This window comes from Ailuropoda melanoleuca, chromosome 14, assembly GCF_002007445.2.
Source record: "Ailuropoda melanoleuca isolate Jingjing chromosome 14, ASM200744v2, whole genome shotgun sequence".
NCBI lineage: Eukaryota > Metazoa > Chordata > Mammalia > Carnivora > Ursidae > Ailuropoda > Ailuropoda melanoleuca.
In genome coordinates this window covers 37,082,226-37,098,729 of record NC_048231.1, presented here as the reverse complement: position 1 = coordinate 37,098,729, position 16,504 = coordinate 37,082,226, and the positions used below count along the sequence as shown (strand labels likewise).

The 16,504-nt window shown below is 56.4% G+C and overlaps 1 protein-coding gene across 3 annotated transcripts in view; it reads right to left on the bottom strand.

The window, feature by feature from the left end:
* Positions 1-16,504, bottom strand: part of EML1 (EMAP like 1) — a 180,269-nt gene that overhangs the window by 163,261 nt on the left and 504 nt on the right. The window lies entirely within an intron of this gene.

Sequence of the window (16,504 nt, the reverse complement as noted above, 5' to 3'; positions counted from 1 at the left end):
AGTCCTGCCATCAGAGAAGCAACAGCCAAGTCAACTCCAGATTCTTAGAAAACCAGAGTGCCATGTTTGAATGGAGCTGGAGCGGTGCCCCACAATTTCATCGTCACGGGGAGGGAGGGCAAGTGGGATATGGGCTTTACAAGAAGTGCATGAGAGCAAGCCTGTCAGGACTAAGCACTCCCCGCCCTCCCTGGCCTCCCCAGGAAGCCTCCCTATCAAATGCATAATTTATGAGGATGCGCTGATGCATATTCATGAGCTCATCGCCTTCCAAGGCCAGTTGCTGTCTCTGAAAAATCCTCCCATAATGAATTATTGCATGGGAAGCCGGGGGCTGGGCTCAAGGCAGGACTCGGTCCTCAAAATTACTACAACCTCTAAAACTTGCTTTGAAGAAAACCCTCCCAACTGCATCTACCTCTGGTGAAATGTGGGGGTGATGGGAAGAATGAAGCCTCTACTGTGGGAACCCCTGTACCCCAAGGCTGCACAGATAGGGGCACACCAGTAGCATTTCAGGGAAATTGAGGCAGATCTCCCCCTCACCCAGAAAAACAACACTGCATGCATTGTGGGTGGAACTCTGGAATAAGCCCTAGTAAGCCTTTATTAACATAATAGCAAGAGCCCCAAAGCCCCCCAGGCTGGTTCTTTCCCTTCCGGGAGCTCGGTCTTCCCCATCTTGGACTGGGAGGCCGATCCCTCCCTGCACTGACTCTGAGACGCGCTCTTCACAGTTAAGCACCTATGGGCCCAGAGCGAGTTCACCCATCAACACCTTGGCTGGTGTTGGGGTATGAACGGCAGTGTTTTCTCTTTCTCAGTGGTCAGAATAACCAGTGGGATCCTAGGCTTGGATGAGCACGGGCGGACTTTGTCCTCCTGCACTTCGCAGATACTGTGGTTCTTACCGCGGAAGGTTTGTGGCCGTCATATGTCAGGCAAGTCTCCTGGTGCCATTTTTCCAACCACATTGCTCACTTCATGTCTCTGTGTCCGCGTTTGATAATTCTCCCAATGTTTCATTATTCTTTTCGTTATTCTTATATTTGTAAGGTGACCTGTGCTCGGATGCCTGGGTGGCTCAGTTGGTTAAGTGTCTGCCTTCAGCTCAGGTCATCATCCCAAGGTCCTGGGATCGAGTCCCGCATCGGCTCCCTGCTCAGTGGGGAGTCTGCTTCTCTCTCTGTCCCTCCCCCTGCTCATGTGCTCGCTCTCTCTCTCTCACAAAAATAAATAAAAAATCTTTTTAAAAAGGTGATCTGTGCTCAGTGATCACCACTTGCTGAAAGCTCAGCACGGTTAGCATTTCTTATAAATAAAGTATTTTTTAATTAAGGTATGTGCATTGTTTTCTCAGACTCAGTGCTCTTGCACACTTCATAGATAACTTATATATGCACTGCAAATCAAAACATCCATTTGTCTTGCTTTATTGTGATAGTCCCTGTATCGCAGCAGTCTGGAACCAACCTGCAACGTCTCCGAGGTGCGTCTAAATAGCACTAAAGGTCCCCCTTCCGAAGCACGGACCGTGTGCGGGGCAGGGAGCCCGGTGCTCTCAAACAGGACAGGTGCAGAGACAAAGGCCACCTCGCTGAGCACGCAGGCCGGCTCGCAGCAGGTGCTCAAAGACCGCATCTCCCCTTCCCACTCCTGGAAAGCCAGGGCAGGCCCATTCACCCTAATGCTGTTCACAGAATTCCTGAAGGCCACATTTTATTCAGTGCGCTTTGTGGCGTTTGAAGCATGAAATAAGTGCCGGTTTAATTTAGATCTTGGGGTGGGAGTGGGAGGGAGCTTAGAAGTTTTCCCAAACTAGTCACAACCCAATTAAAATGTTACTCATGAAACCCAAGACAGTGATTCAGCTAATACTCCATCTGGCATTTCTTGCTTACAAGCAGCTCACATATGACTCAACTTTGATTCTGCTTTATTAAACATTAACCAGCACGCTTCCTTATCCCAATAAAAAGCTGTCTTGAAAGCCTCACTGCACAGGAGCGTGTGTGCCCATGAGCGTGCGTGTGTGCCCACGGCAGGCGCCCATGAGACAGGCAAGCTCATCCACAAGTGTCCCCAGGCGTGTGACCTGAGGGTATGTAGGACTTGGCCATGTTGACATGTGACCTGTGCTGCCACACAGGGCCACAGGCTTGGTTTAATGTCCTGCTGTCACCACCCTGAGATCCATGAACAGGGGCCTGTGAACTGTGTGGCCGGTCTGGGGTGTGTGTGTGTGTGCGGGTGTCTGCACGTCCAGCTTACACATCCCGGTGAGTGTGGGCGGGAGCCATACAGATGAGGGGCATGTGCGAGGGAGGGCTGGAGAGAGTGCACACGAGGGGGTGTGGAGAATCTCATGGATGTGCCAAGGGGCACCCCGAGACCAGGGCCCATGAGCCACGCAGGAAGCCCTGAGATGTAGATCCCAGGGGCCTGGGTGGGGCTCAGGAATGCACCGTTTTGGGCAGTACCCCCACCCCACGCGGCTGTAATGACACCAAAGTTTGAGAACCCCAGGCCGTAGGTTTGAGGCACTGAAAAGTGAGCCCCATGATTCTTTAGGGAGAGGTTTACAAGATCCCAGAGCTCAAGGCATCTCAACACCCACCCTAGTATTTCAAGTTCACGTTCTTAAAGGAACAGAAGCCTGCCAGGAACACCAAGGAATGGATGGGCACCAAGGCTGCTAACCTCAGGGAACCCCGGGCAGAGGCCTCCCTCGGCTTCCTGGGCCCAGAGCCAAGCAGTGACTCACGCTGGAGTGGGACGGAGTGGCCTTGATGGCCAGCCGTCCCCTCCCACCTTCCTGCAGCAGCGGGGCAAGGGCAGGGCTGCTACCCCGGTAACTTCTCCAATCTCTCAGCGGGGGTCACGCCGTGGACCCTGCTCCTTGGCACCCCGCCCCTGCCCATGTTCCTGGCCTGACACCCCAGCATGAGACCCACCCTAAATCAGAAGTGATAGGTGGCAATCAGCAACACCCCCCATCTGGGGGTACCATCTCCAGCAGCACCGGGAAGGATCCCCATTGCAGGCGCTGACCCTTGGATTGCTGGCGCCTGGTGACCTCACCCAGGATAATTCTGTTCCCAAGCTCCATTTCACTGAAAGCCATCCCAGGGTCAAGACGTTATCCCCTCACTGAGTACAGCAATGGCGGGGAGAGGGGCTGCCACTTGCTACCTGGCGACCTCGGCAGGTCGCTTGAGCTCCCTGAGCCTCAGTTTCTTCGTCTGTGAAATAGCCCATCCCTGTGCCAACTCTCGGCTGGGGCTTGGCTCCTGCCCTCTGCCTTCCTCGGGCACACCTCCTCCAGGCAGCCCCTACTTGACCAACAAACGCATCTTGGTTTCCCCACCCTTGCCCCATGGCGAGGGGGCTGTGGGGATTGAGCCATTGATCAGCAACAGCGCCAATCAGAATTGGAGTCCTACAAGCTCTGGGGACCTCGTAAGTGTCCCCCTCCCCCCGTTTCCCCACAGAGGAAGCGGCCCCGCCCCGAGTGCTTTCGCCTGTAGCTGCCACCGTGAGGCACCTACTGGGCGCCAGGCACCCTGCAGCCTCTCTGCTGGAGCCCTTGAAACCATCACAAGAAGTAGGCGGGATGTCATAGGTAAGGAGATGAGGGCTCAGAGAGGTTAGGCGTCTTGCCCAAGGACACACAGCTGGTGTAACCTGATGCAGAGATACCTGGCCTCTCGGAGCAGTGCCAGCCCAGCCTCAGCCTGCCTGGGCCTCCAGGATCCCGATGCCATTTGCGGCTGCATATCCCCGTGGTTCCTCCCTCAGCTTCCCGACACAGCCCTAGTGGCAGGGAGCCCAGTGCCAGCCCTCCCATTATTCACGCCTCCCTTCGGCTGCCAGCAGGGACCTGGCCCAGAGGCCCCAGCTTTGCCAGGAAAGATAAGGCGCCAACACCTGACTCGTCCTCTTCTGAGCTCCATCTCGATTTTCCAAAAGAACACAAAGGCTTGTTGTTCCTGGCCCTGTGCCGGAAGCTGGACCTCATTCTCATGAAAGGATGATAAACCATTAGCAGGATTAAGACCGGTTAGATGTTTTTTTAAAAAAGACTGGTTAGATTTACAGCTTTTCCTCGTGACCACCTGTCCCCTCCTGTAACAGTGCGGGTGTTTGAAGGGCAGGCGCCTACCATCTGCAGGGGTCTGGAGGGGGGCAGGGGAGACATCGGCTCCCATTCGGGGTCCATGCAGCTCTTCCCAGCCCGGCTGCTAGAGGTGAGGAAACAGGCTTGCTCAGACCACTCTGCAGGTGGATGGCTTGGCCAGCGTTCCCTGTCCCAGGATGGCAAGCTGACTCATTTGTCCTCAAAATGAGACTTGAAACAAGTGAATTCGTGTGTGCAAACCCTGCCCGCCCACACCCGAACCTCTAACTTTACAGCTGGGGCAAGCAGAGATGGAAAACAAGAAGGCCAGGCCACCAAAGGGAGCCCCGGGAGGTCGGTCTGCAGCCCCTGCGCCTCCCCCTTCCCCCCTCTCCACCAGCATAGGGAGCCCCCCAGCCCGGACAGGCCAGGCTGGGAGTCGAGGCCTAGCCATTCACCCAGAGGTCACACGTGCCAGTGTTGGGGGAAGCAGGGGTGGGGGAGGCAGCATTCCAGGCTGAGAGGTGCCCCCGCTCCCCTGCAGACCACGCCTGCCCAGCATTAAGATGATGTCACAAGGAGGGACACAGTGTGGTGGTGTCTTGTGCCCCCCACTTCCAGGGGTGAGGCTTCAGAGATCACCAGCAGTAGCCCCTCCCCCACCTCCCACATCAGGAAACTGAGGCCCAGACAGAGAAGGGATTTGTCCATGAGTCCCAGTGATGCAGGGCAAGGACAAGGAAGGTCTCAGTCGTGGGAGGTGGCGGGGGGCAGGGGGGCAGCCTGCAGGTGAATCCTCACACCCCTCCGCACTAGCCACGTGATGATCCACACCCTCTGAGCCCCAGTTTTCTTTTTTTTTTTTAAGATTTTATTTATTTATTTGACACAGAGAGAGAGGGAGAGCATGGGCGAGCACAAGCAGGGGAGCGGCAGGTAGAGGGAGAAGCAGGCTCCCTGCTGAGCAAGGAGCCCGATGTGGGACTTGATCCCAGGACCCTGAGACCATGACCTGAGCCAAAGGCAGATGCTTCACCGACTGAGCCACCCAGGTGCCCCGCCCCAGTTTTCTCGTCCATAAAGTGGGAGTGAGGGTAACCCCTGGTGGTGGGGCTGTGGGGAGAGAGCAGGTGCACAGAAGGGCCCTGGACAGGTCTCGATCCTGTGATCCTATTGCCTCCTCCGTGAAGGCCGCTGGAGGAAGAGCACCTAGCGGCATGAGACGAATAACACGGCCGTTGGCTGAGCACCTACTATGTGTCAGCTGCTGGCTGTGGACTCCGACGTGGATGCCGCCGTCACAACGGTCACCATCTGGTGAGGGGCCCCTGGCAGGGAGGGAGAGGCTGGGAGGGAAGGAGGGCTTTGCTAGGGATGAGGAGGTGCTCCCGAGGAGACCAAAAGGTGAGAAATGGCCCAGAAAGTGCATTGTTCTATCTCTGGTTGCACTTGGGGTGTGAGGGGTGGGGGCTGGCAGATTCCCCAGAGAGGCAGTGTGTGCCAGGCCGAGGGGCTTAGACCACACTCCAGTGGAGAAAAGTCCCCAAGAAGTCCTACCCGCTGAAGTGTCAGGGACCCCGGGCCACAGGGCTGAGAGGAGAGGCTCCCCAGGGAAAGGCAGGCGGTGGGGGTGCCTCCCTGGGGGAGGGGTGACACCACTGTCTCTGCAGGCAGGACCCCCTCCAGGTGTTTGCCTGCCAAGCCATCTTCCCCGCTTCCTGCCTGCGGCCATCCCGAGGTGGGCCCCGGGTCCCGACAGGGAAACCGAGGCTTGGCCAGGTGCGGTCACCGCCCACACGTGGTCAAGCGGGGGCCCAAGCCGGGTGCCTCCCACAGAGGCCTCATTCTCGCTCACGCTCCCTCTCAGCTTCCCCGAGTAAGTCTTCCACCATCCGCATATTTTAGGGTTTATTTTCCTATTCAGGCTTTGCTATCTTAAAAAACTGCTGTTTTAAAAAGTGTAATTTTTTTTAACGTGTATTTTTTAAAGGTAGCAGCTAACTCTTCCTGCAGTAAGGCCCCACTGTGCTCCCTCTCCCACGGACCCTGTTTACTCCAGGCCCTAAATCACTTTCTTCATGGGGGGTGGGGGGCACAAGAAACGAAGGGGGGATGGTTGCCCTTGGCACTGGGCAAGCTTTGGTCCAGCAGCCAGAGACAGTTCGGGAGGCAGGGAGAAGAGCAGGACTCAGAGGCCGGGAAGGTGTGGGGCGCTCCCTTGGGCACAAAGCTCTTCCCCTGGGGGGGATCTGAGCCCGTGAGGCTGTTTCCCTGGGTCCCCAGCCAGAGCCCTGGGAGGCCACAAGCTTCCCGGGGATCCTGCGTTGGTCCCTGCAGTAGGGCTGAAGGCGCCAAGCTCTATTCACTAGATCCTTTGAATGTTACCATATATGGGGAAAGGGTCTTTGTAGATGTAATTAAATTAAGGATCCCGAGGTGGGGAGATGGCCTAAATGCCACTGCGAGAGGACTTAAGGGAGAGCAGCAGATGGAGATCTGATGCCCAGAAGGGGGACAATGTGGCCACGGAGGCAGGGACGCAGGGACACGGCCCCAGCTGAGGAGCGCCTCCAGAAACTGGAAGAGGCAGGGGATGGATTCTCCCCCAGTGAGAGCACAGCCTTGCTGACCCCTGGACTTCAGCCCAGTGCGTGTCAACGCAGACTTCAGGCCTCCTGAACCGTGAGAAGAGTAATTTCTGTTGTCTCCTGCCACCAAGTTCGCGGCCATTTGTCGCAGCAGCCCCAGGAAGCGAACGCAGTGCCTCAGCCAGACTGGGCAGGAGCCAGAGGGTGGGGGGGGGAGAGCCAGGCCCTTGGGGTGGACACTGCCCGACGCCCTGGGGCAGGGCACAGAGCTCTCCTCCTGCCTCAGATCTGTGGTGCAGTCTACACTGGGGCACTTCCTCGGGATCCCACCGGCTGACACCCCCCCCCACAGAAGCAGAGGCAACAAGAAAGGCGTGGTCCCCTCCCTCCCTGGGCTGACACTCGCGCGTACAAACATCGAACAAAATAAAGTTACACTTTGCCTGAAGCCCTATGCTGCCTCCCTCCTGCGTTCACTGCTTTCTCCTGAGGGCCTTTCCCACTGAGGCAAGTGCATAGATCCCAACCTCCACTCCTATCTCTAGAATCACCCCACCCTGCCCTTGACCACTATTCTATTCGTGATTGACAGCCACCCTATAAGGTATCATCAGCTTCATTTTACACACGAGCAAACAAAGGCCCAGAGAGGTTGTGTGGCTTGCAAAGGTCACACAGCACCAGAGAGCAGAGCTCGAATGCCAATGTCAGTCTCACTGATTCCCCAGCCAATTCCCATCCCTGCTTCTCATTTGCTGCCCCGAGCGGCTAGGGGCACAGTGATAGCATCTGCACCCAGCCCAAGCCTGGAGTCCCCTTGGGGTACAACCCACTGTTCACAAATTACAGACTCAACTGAACACCCAGGGCCATCGGGGTGAGCTCTGCATTTCCTCCACTGGGCTCCAGAACAGAACAGGAATTGTTCCCTCTGGGGCAGCCTAACGAGCTTGCTACCTGGAGGTGGATTTGCTTTCTGCTGGTGATGAGGTGATTGTGTTCCTTCACCTCCTGCCCAGCTGCTGGCTTGGGTTACAGCTACACAATCAGCTTGACCATCAGCACCCCTGCCAGGCCCCAGGCTCCTGCTCAAGCTCACGGGAGGATGCTCCTGGCCTTTTTCCAGAGCTCTCCATGGACAGACGGAAGCTTGCAAGTCCGGGAAGCGGGGTCACATGACCAGCCTCGAGAGTAGTCAAGGGGAGGAGGCCAAATACCTTCAGATTAAGAAAAACGTGCAGGTGTCCCTCAGTGGAAACCCGGATGAAGGGCCAGGCTTCTCCACCGAGCATGTGGTCGGGACACCTGCCTTATCTGGGCTGTGCAGACGTGGCCCTCTCACTTGGCTGGCCCAGCCCAGCAGCTAGGGAGGAAATCACCAGGGCTGGGCCAGGGTCAGGCAGCACCCTCTCTGATGAGGTTTGTCCCTTTCCTACATGGGTTTGGAATGTGCAGAAATCTCCCGTTTTCCAGGTTTCTCTGAGTCCCTCCCTCCTATCAGCCTTCAGAGGAGGGACTTTAAGCCCGGACGGCAGCTACGAGTGGGAAACATTTGCTGGGCAGCCGCTCTGGGCCAAGACCCCAGAATTATCTCACTGAAGCCTCACCACAGCCTGTGAGGCAGGCGCTGTCCCTGTCCCTATTTTATAGAGGAAGACATTGAGACTTAAGGTCTCAGAGCCAAGGGGGTGATGTCAAGGAGCGCAGGAAAAGACACTCCACACCACTAGTCGCTAGGGAAAGGCCAAGCAAAACTGCAGTGAGACAGGTGCCCCCGCTAGGACGGCTGGAATCAGACAGGTACCAACCAGCGCTGGTGCGGATGCGGAGGAAGGGGAGCCCTCGCGCACCCCCGGGGGAGTGCAGGCTGGTGCCGCCACTGTGGAAGCCGGCCCAGAGGTCCTCAGAATGTCCTACATGGAGCCACCCTCCGATCCAGCAATCCCGCTGGGAGGCGTTCGCCCAAGAGAGATGAATACGTCTTTTCCCCCCAGCAAGTCCGCGGCAGCGTTCGGCATCGTAGCCGAAACGCAGACACGGCCCGCACGCCCATTACCCGCTGACCGGGTAAATAACACAGCTCTCCCCACACGACGGGAGGGTATTTGGCCACAAGAGGAATGAAGCAGAGACACAGGCCACACGTGGAGGAGCCTAAAAAGGTTCCTCGAAGTGAAAGAAGCCAGTCCCAGAAGGCCACGTACTGTGCGATTCCGTGTATATGAAATGGCCACAACAGGCGACTCCGCGGAGACAGAGAAGCGGTTGGGGGGCCGGGAGTGACTGCTGATGGGCGGGGTTCTCTTCGAGGTGACTAAAATGTTCTCAAACGGGCTATGTGAGTGGTTGCACAACTCTGGGAACAGACCAAGATCCACCAAATTGTACCCTGGAGGTGGGTGAGTTGCGCGGGACGTAGGAAGCACGTCTCAATAAAGCCGTTACCAAAACCTAGAAGTAACGGTGCCGGGGCGGAGGGTCCCCAGGCCCTGCCTGGAGCCTGCAGCCTGAGTATCACTGGGGACTCAGAGGGACGTGAGCACAGCTCCCCGGGCCAGCTGCCCCCCCCCCAGGGCCCTCCCCAGGGCCAAGGTCCCAGCTCTTCCCTCAACGTGGCAGGGCCTGGTGGGACCCGCCCACACAGGACGTGCCGGAAAAGCACAACCAAATCAGGTGGTCCACTGAGACCACGGGCCCCTCCAGAGAGAAGCAGCAGGAAGAGTGTTTTCTATAACTGCACTGTGCTTGGACATGCTTTTCCATCCAAAATAAATCAGGCAGGAACCCTAGAAGATGTGTTTAAATTAGGGAGAGAGTACTCTAAACAGTCTGGCTTAGAGGTTGGAACGTGGGGCCCCGGGGCTGCAGGGGTGTCTGATCCCTAGCAGGGAGTCCTACCATCCCAGCTTTATTAATTTAATTAATATTTAATTTATTTTAATCAATATAATATTAATCAATTAATATTTAATTTGATAATATTAACGTATTACATTCCAGCTTTATTTCTAGCCATTCAGTTGACGTCATCAACCCTTACAGAGAAGCTTAGAGACAACCTCTAGTCTTTGCAAACATTATTTTTAAACCAGGTCTTATCTCATTATACAAAACGATGCGCAGCCCTCCGGTTAAGCTCCTTCCCTTAGATGCTACACTCGTTACACTGGCGGCGAGCCTTCACGTGGCGGTGGCGTCCGGGATCAAGGCAATAGTGCCTGCGTCGGAGAGACGGCACACAGACTCGTGATTCACCTTCCAATCTATTTCTACTACCATCTCCTCCTACGCTGAGACCCTGTTTCTTCATCGTTGACCGTGTTGACTGGACAGGCGCAGGAGCGGTCCAGCCCAGCACGCTCGTCTTCAGTGCGTGAGCAAGTGATAAATCAATACAGCTTCGCGGCAATTAACGGCTCACGTTTCTCTTGGTTACGCTTTTCCTTGCTAGTGTGATGACCCAATCTTTCAGGCACTTATGTTTGTGCTTTTAAATGCAAATTCAAATCTGTGGGAAGGAACATGTTTTGAAAAATCTCCTCCCTTGCTTTGTGACTTGCATGTTGGAACGACTCATAATCTGCATTTCAGATGCTTGCGGACCACAGCTCAGACCATACGCTCCCAACATTTCATAATTAAAATGGATTACTTTTTTTTTTTAAGTCAATTGGGGACAAAAGTCAATGGGGGGCTGATGTGACTGCCATTCACAGACGGAGGGCTGCACTCCGCTTCCTGGCCATCAGGTGTAGCCATGTGATTCTCTCAAGCCAATGAAATGCCAGCAGCAGCAGGACGGGCCACTTGGGCGTGGGAGCGTGGAACTGTCAGTGTGGCGTCTCTGTCCCTCTGCCTGCCTCGTGACCAGGGAAACGTGGGTCCATATGGAGGCATCAGGCTGAGCCATGGCAGAGGTAACCCGCCCTGAGAGTTACCCAGATCCACAAAGGACTTTGCATGAGTGGGAAATACACCTTTCCTGTTTTAAGCCACTGGGATTTATTTGTTTTTTCCCAGCACATACTGAGTCCATCCTGGGTGCTATAGTCAGCAAAAAAGAAAGGGTCTGTGTTGATGAATGCCAAGATTTAAAATCAGCAGCTGTGGATGACAATGGGTATCTCTAAGTCATCTCAGCCACCAGTTACTTTTTTTTTTTAAGACTTTATTTATTTATTTACAGAGAGAGCGAGCGCACCGGTGAGAGGGAGAGGGAGAGAGAATCTGAAGCAGACTCCACGCTGAGCACGGAGCCCCACGCAGGGCTCGATTCCACAACCACAATATCATGGCCTGAGCTAAAACCAAGTGTCGGACGGACACTTAACGACTGAGCCACCCAGGGGCCCCTCGGCCACCAGTTTCTTTTATTTTGACCTCACAGATTCAAGAAAATAGAGTAAGTGGTTGCAAACACCAGCAGCTTCATTTAAAAATATAATAAAATTTTTAAAAATCGACCTTGCTCTCTCAAGAATGCTGAATTAGAATGAACCCAATCCCTTAAAAGAACGGAAACGGGTAACTTTCATTTCCCAGTTGAATTCCCAACAGCTTCTAAATGGTACTTGTTGTCACGTTAAGACCCATCCCAAGGGTACTTGAGACACGGGGGCAGGGACCTGAGCCACGTGGAGTGAAAGTGCACCCAGCTGCTGCTCAGAGATGCCCGGGCTGTGATGAGCACAGGCACAGAGCAGGGGCCCAAGCCCCGCCTGATGCTGGAACACAGGACATGTGGGCAGAACCATGTGCTTGCCTGTAGGATTCTTGGAGGGCAGACGCCAAGAAATAACCTCCCCAACGCCAAAAAGGAAAGGAGGTTTGTCATGGTCACCCAGCGGAGAACCCCACCCAATCATCTCCCCGGCCATCTCACATCCTGTGAGCCAGACAGGGGTGTCCAGGCTGGCACCGCTCAACCAGATGGTTGGGGGGCGCTCCAAGGGGGCAGGGTCCCCTAGGAACTGCAGAATCAAGGGAGGTGTCCTAGAGGAGGCAGAGCCCCACAGAGGCCCAATGATGGGCTGGCTTTGGTCAGGAGGAAAGAAGGAGGGAAGCTGGAACAAAGGTGCCAGAGCTAGTGGGTCCATGTTTGGGAATCAAGCCTGAGTCCCCGCTCTTCATTCCCTGGCTGGGTGACCCTGAACCAGTCTTTCCCTTGCGCCTCAGTACCCCCTCCATAACGCAGGGATTCCACGGGTTGGGAGTGCAGGCATGGCACTGACCTATGACAGGAGGGAGCTGTGAAGAGCAGGAGTAGGGGGCCGTCTGGGGCCTGTGTCCCCCCACCCCCACTCTTAGCCAGGTCACGTGATGCTGCTCAGGTTGAGCCCTCCGGCCATCAGGAGCAGGTGCCTGGCACATCAACAGGAGAGTTTTCAGGTTCATTCCCGAGCACCATCGGCTACCACCCGTACATCCCCTAGGCCCGCGGTTTGGAAGGAATTTGAAGGCGCCATCTCACAGAGCCCCTATGACAGTCCCTGGGGTTGTGGTGTCACCTGCGCTTAACAGATGAGGCGAGCAAGGGGCAGAGAGGAGGGCCGGCCTGCGTCCACAGCGTCCACGGCGGGGGCCGGGCCTGCCTGACTTTGGACACCATCCTCCATCCACTCCCATGTGTTTTTACAGACCAACTCTGGCACTTTGCCAGGTCGCCCCCAGTCCCCTGGAGATGAGCATCTGTCCTCTGGACTTCCGTGATGGGGGAGGCAGCATGGGGCCACAGCCTCCCTGCCCCCACACTCGGCAGTCGCTAACCCTCCTAGTCCCCCGTCCCTCCCCTCCTGAGTCAGCCCCACCCTCTTCTCCTCAGGACTATCCTGCCAGCCTCCTCCTGGGCCTCTTGGCCTCCAGATTCTCTAGTTCCTGCCCCCCCACACACACATGGAAGCAATCCAGGTACCCCCTGGCTAGAATTCTCACTGGCTCCCTATTGCCCAAGAGACAGCACTGAACCCACTTACCTGTCTATAAAGGGGGAAGCCTTCATCAACAGGAAGGAAACAACCTAGAGAGATGACAAGGCCCAGGGACCAAGCCTGCCTCTCCCAGGGGAAGACACTTCCTCTCCAAGAGCAAGGCCTAAACAATTAAAATGTTTTGCTTGAATTTCCTTACAGACACAGGCCCAGGAACTGAGGTCAGTTGGTCAACATGAAGGAGAATCAAACCCAGGCCAGGACAAGGAGGGAGAAGGAAGTGGGACTCTCTCTGGGCTCTGGGGATGCCAGGAGGAATTGAGTGGGATATGGGGGTGGCCCACCCCAATGTCAGGCCTTCCACCCTTGGAAAAAAACCCTTCTACCCAGGCAAAGAGAGATACCTGGGGACCCAAGTATGGGGGCCTTTGGGGGACCCCAGAGAGCTGGTGGTACCCCCCCCCCAGCTGAATCGCTTAGAATAGCTCCAGGAGCTGCAGAGCTGAGGGAGGGGATACAGACAGGGGAACCGGGAGTAGCAAGCCTGTCCACTGCCCACTGCATGAACAAAGGGAGGCTGGGGTCCCCAGGGGCCATGGCCTCGGTGGAAGTTTACGCGGGAGGACAAAGAGAATCACTCTGTTGGCTGAGCCCTCATCACGTTAGCTGTGCCCACCCTCACCACACCACACCCTCCAAAGCAGGGCAAATGGAAACCCATCACTGAGGCTCAGAGAGGCTAAGTGACACACCCAAGGCCACAGAGCCAGGGGGCGGTAGAGCCGAGATTCGATCCCTGGGCTCTGAGGGACTTGCATTCATTGCTCTGCTGAGAATAACAACGGCCTATCCTTTGGTGCTCAGAACGGTAAAACTGCTTTACCGGAAACTCTCCCAAACACATGGGGACCGACAGCACAGAGGCTGGATTCTCTTCCTGCAGAGTTTTGCTGAGAGGGGAGGGGGCAGATCACGAGGTCAAAGGCAGGAAGAGACCATCAACAGACCCGGGATGCGTGGAGCCAGCACCTTCCGGCCCCTCCGTCCAGGCTCTGCCAGCCCTCAGAGGCTCTGTCTCCAGACCCAGCAAGGAACATGGTAGGGCCCCATTTTACAGACGGGGGACCTGAGTCTCACTGGGAAAGGGGACCGTCGTCCCGTGCTGTGCTTCACTTGGGGACAGAGCCAGGCCTAGAATCCAGACAGCTGTAAGGGAAGCCCCTTCACTGCACGGGGCGTGCAGGCTGGCAGTTCCTGGTGCAGGCGGCTTCCTGCTATAAATACAACGTTGACTCCCGGTAACCTTAGCCTCCAGGCTCCCCTGTCCAGGCAGAGGGCCACAAATCCTGGAGTCGACCGCCTGCCACTGAGCTCTTGCTCTGAGCAACTTTCCTGACACCCTAACAAGGTACCACATTTTTTGGTACAGGCTCCAAATTATTGGAGACAATGCCGAGCTAGCTGTGTCCGAAATGAGAAGTGCTGGTGTTCAGACGAGAGCCACAAGGGCCACGAGACCCCTCAGCCCCCACACTTGGGCGAGCAGGGTGGGATCTCCTGGATGGCGCCCCGAGTCTGGGTCTGGGGAGCTGGGTTCGAATCCTGACTCCACCGTTTACGAGCTGGGCAACCTGGGGCCAGTCTATCTGCTTCTTGGAGCCTCAGTTTTCCGAGCCGTACAGTGGAGTTCACGCATCCCCCTCCAGGGATCAAACCACGTCTCCAAAGTGGCCAGGACAAGGCACAGCCCATAATCTGTCCCCTTCACTTTCCTCTTTGGCTGCAGCTCGCGTATGGGTTGAACAGTAATAACAATTACGCCTGCTAACAGTATCCTGGTGTTATTTTAAGTGGGTTGTACGGTTTCTGTCACTTAATCCTCATGGGGACTTGAGGAGTTAATGCCCTATTATCATCCCCATTTAATGGATGAGGAAACTGAGGCACAGTGACCTTCAGTAACCCACCCACGGTCACACAGGTCGTGGCTGGGGAACTGAGAACTTTCCTGCGGTAGACACAGGCCCAGGGACTGGTTTCTGAAAAGAGATATAGAAATATTTCACAGCAGCCTCCTGGACCCAGTCACTGCCATGGGATTGGAATCCTAGAAAGTCTTGACCTTCAGACAGCACACTCTAGAAGACCACCCCCCAATAAGCATGCATACACCCCTGCACCCAGGTGTTGCCTTTACTCCTGCCAGCCAGAATCCCCAGCAAGTGCAGCACGGCAGAGACAACAACCATCCCTCTGCAGGCAGGAAGCCAAGCCCCAGGCTCGCCCAGCGTGACCTGCCCAGCCAGGGTGGGCAGAGCCACGACCGTGCCTGCCAGCCCCCAGCCCAGCTGACCCTCTCCTACACAGGGAAAGGGCAGTAAAGGCCGTGTCTCCTCCCAGACTCCCGGATACACACACACGCACACACATACATGCACACGCACACGCTCAGCGCCCCTTCCATCGCCCCAGCGGGCTAAATATTGTTCTGGCTTTCCTGAAATACCCAGCTCTCTGCGGTGGTTTTACAAGCTGCTAAAAGCAGGGCCGTGTCCCTGGTGGAGGGAGAGAGCTATTCCGGGTTCGTGTCAGGTGTGAGCAGAGCCAGCCAGAAAGGGCCTGTCTGCTGCACCCCCCCCCCATACCGGCTCCTCGGCGGACAATTCTTGGCAGCCTGCACCACTGACGCCTGGCGGAAGAGGGTGAGGTCAGGCCACTTTTGTCGGTGTCCCCCTCCCCAACACACCCACGCAAACACAGAAACACACACACACACACTCTGTTTCAAATCTGACTTGGCCAGGCCCAGGCACCAGGACTGTCCATCAGACACCACGCTGGCGGTGGCCGCATGGTTGTCAATCACAGCCATCCCAGGACCCCCAGGCCAGCCTGACATGCCCAGGAAGCTCCACGGTGCCACAGGACAGATAAGGACTCCAGGGACCTCCGTGCAGTGGCTTAGGTGACAAGCCGCGGCTGGAGGGGCCAGAGCGGAAGGCCCATGCCCCTGCCCAGGACCCTCCACCTGCTGCTTCCACGAGGCCGTCACTGACAGCTCGCTGCATGCCGGCCCGACAGATCAGCGGTCACGCGTTCTCGCAGTCTTCACAACCACCCTGGCCGGAGGGACTGTTGCTAGCACTGTCTCTCTCTTAACTTGGGGACACTGAGCTTCAGAGCAGGGAAGCTACTTGCACCAGGTCACCCAGTCTAGAAGTGAAAGAATGGGGATTTGAACCCGGGCAGCCCAGAGTAGGCTGTCTGCAGCCCCGGCGCCACTCACGGCCGGCTCAGAGGGATGTCCACCTCAGGGCCTGCCTTCAGCCGGAAGGAGCCGCGGGTGGCCAGCCAACCGCACAGGAAGCCAGTCCCCTTGGAGGGCAGAGGGTATTTGTGCAGACCCCAGTATCTGACCGCTCCTCTGCTTTTGTGTCCCGGGCCTTTTCCAACCTAGAGGATTTGGGGACTCATGGAGGGCCTGCCTTGTGCAGGCAGACCAGGGGCTCAGAACTTCCCAGAGGTCTCAGATCTTCGGGGAATCGGATGGAAGCTGGAGGCCCCCCAACCCCGATAAATGTTCACACACACTTGTTTGCATGCGGTTCCAGTGGGCCCCCAGCAGCCCGCACCCACCGAGGGGCCCAGCCACAGTCCAGCGCCTGCGGCACCGTGGGTCAGCTTCAGACTCCCCGGCTGGCAGCGGGTGGGGTTCGCAGCAGGCATGGCTTCCTGCTCTAGCCCCATCGGGAAGACGGCGGGTGGCGCAGAACTTAGCTTTGAAGGGCCAGTTCCCCTCCCAGGAGTGCAGGCCCCCCGCCCCAGGCTTCAGGCTAGGAGGAAGGGGGTCCAGCCCCACAGCTGCCTGCAGC